This window comes from Mustela putorius, unplaced genomic scaffold (assembly GCF_011764305.1).
Source record: "Mustela putorius furo isolate JIRA1106 unplaced genomic scaffold, ASM1176430v1.1 tig00000876_pilon_pilon_pilon, whole genome shotgun sequence".
Taxonomy (NCBI): Eukaryota; Metazoa; Chordata; class Mammalia; order Carnivora; family Mustelidae; genus Mustela; species Mustela putorius.
Window position 1 is genome coordinate 2725598 of NW_025421506.1, and position 2418 is coordinate 2728015.

Sequence of the window (2418 nt, forward strand, 5' to 3'; positions counted from 1 at the left end):
GACTGTAGAATGACTGATTCACAGTTTAACTTGGCAGCAATATTAAGAATACTTGAATACTTAGAAACTTCAGTTCCCTGGCTCATGACTTTTCCACTAGAGCTGATTTTCCAATGATGTTGGAAAAAAGAGGCTCTTTCTTGAAAACACAGTTTGAAATGTCAATTGCTGTTCAGTAACTTCGGTCCTTTGTTTTGATGTGTATTCTCTTTTTTCATACAAGGGTGTATTAAGTGCTGTGGGTTAGGGCACACGCATCTGGCTCCCTCTCCTAGTTTATGTTCCCACTGACTTATTATCTTGCAAAGTCTGGCAAGTTCCCCACACCCAACAAGATCTTCCAACAACCCCAGGGACAAACCTCTGTGTCCACCTAGAGTGACACAGTGACGTCACACTCCTATGGGTAGTGGATGGGTCATACCTGGTGTTAGTCCTGAGAATAGACTTTAGGAAAAGTTTTCAATTAACAATTAATTGCGCCTCGGATAAACCTCATTGGCCACGATACTGCCTCTGCGCAAAGCTATGGACTTTAGAAAAAAAAAAAAGATTTCATTTTTTATTTTTAAAGATTTATTTATTTGAGAGAGAGAAAATATGCATGGTCTCATGTGCCGGGGGAGGGGAGTGCAGAGGGAGAGAATCTCAACCAGACTTCCCCCCTGAGAGTGCACAGCCCCATGGGGGCTCGATCTCACAACCCTCAGATCATAACCTGAGCCAAAATCAAGAGTTGGACACCACTCAATCAACTGAACCACCCAGCACCCCACAAGATTTTTTTTTTTTTTTAATAATATCTACACCCAGTGTGGGGCTTGAACTCACAAACCTGAGATCAGGAGTTGTGTGCTCTACCGGCTCAGCCCGCCAGGTGGCTGGAGAGAGAATTGAAGCGAGCCGGCAAGAGGGTCAGGCTCCTGAGTCTGGAGCAGCGATTCTCAGCTGAGGCTATGGTGATCCCAGGGAGCACTTGGAAATGTAAATTGAAATTATTTGACATGTAGCATGGTATAGTTAAAGGTGTACAACACATTAATTCTTTCACATATTGTAACATGATAGCCATTGTAGTAATAATCAGCACCTTTACCAGGTTATGTGATTATCACTTTTTAGTGGTTGAAATAATTCAGTTCTAGTCTCTTGGTAAATTTGAGAAATATAATGCAAGATTGCTGTCTAGAAGAGACTTCCTCTCTTGAAGAATGACTCACAGGGGTGGGGGAGCGGTCTACTCTTGACCTTTATTTAAGTATCCTGCAAAACAGGGGCACCTGGGTGGCTCAGTCATTGGGAGTCTGCCTTTGGCTCAGGTCCTGATCCCAGGGTCCTGGGATGGAGTTCCCGAGTTGGACTCCCTGCTCAGTGGGGAGCCTGCTTCTCCCTTTCCCACTTGCCTGCTTGGTTCCTTCTCTGGCTGTCTCTCTGTCAAATAAATAAAACCTTTAAAAAAATTTTAAGTATCCCGCAAAACAAAACATGCTTGCACCCCCAATTCCACTAGTGGTGCCCAGGCCACTCTGCAATTGACAAGCACTGGTCTCAACAAAGAAATCTAAAGATCCAGGGGGAAGTACAAGGATATTCACCAGGCAGAAGGCCTGGAAAGATCTTTTTCCTTGTAGGCTGCTCCCACTCTATGGGACATGAACTTCAAACCCGAGAGGGAGCTTTGCTTTGCATATAATTTTAAGATGAGGGTCAGCTGCCATTGATTAAACAAAAACAAACAAACAAACAAAAACCCCTAAATGATAGTGACTTAGCCTCACAAAGTTCTGATCTCTCACAAAGTAAGCCTTCGAGTAGACAGTCGGGCGGAAGGGGCATGTCAGCAGAGTCAGCAGAGACTCAGCCTCCACTGGTCCCAGATGTGACCCCAGTTCATAGGGCCCAAGATGGGTGTTTCTGCTGCAGCTGTCCCTTCCACACTCCACCCAGATGACCAGAGGAAAAGAAAGCTTACTCCCTCGCTTTAAGGACGCCTCTCTTAGAAGTTGCATATGACATTCCCGATTACATTCCTTGGCCAGAACTTAGGCGCCTGTCTACCCCCAGCTGTCAGGTAGCCGGGAAGCAGAGGCTCATACTCTGGTTTGCCATGTGTCCAGCTTAAAACTGTGAGTCCTGTTCCTAAAAAAGACAGGAAGAGAACTCTTTAGTGACAGCTAGCAGTCCTTGCCCTTCCTGGGAGGACAGATTACCAACATCAATGACAAGTGAAGCCCTAGTATTTTGCTCAAGCTGGGTTTCAGTGGTCCAAGCCTGATTCAGTAGGGGAAGAGGAAGCACTGACCGAGGCCTGCAGAGAGTTTTAGCCCCCATGTCAGAGAATCCTAACGTTGGGACTTTAGGGATCATCAAGTCCAACATCTTCTTTTTAAATGTTTTTGATTCTTAGCTAACATATTC

General features: G+C 45.2%; 1 pseudogene; it reads right to left on the minus strand.

The window, feature by feature from the left end:
• Positions 1 to 325: 325 nt before the first annotated feature.
• On the minus strand, positions 326 to 528 carry LOC123393607 (annotated as a pseudogene).
• Positions 529 to 2418: the final 1890 nt, after the last annotated feature.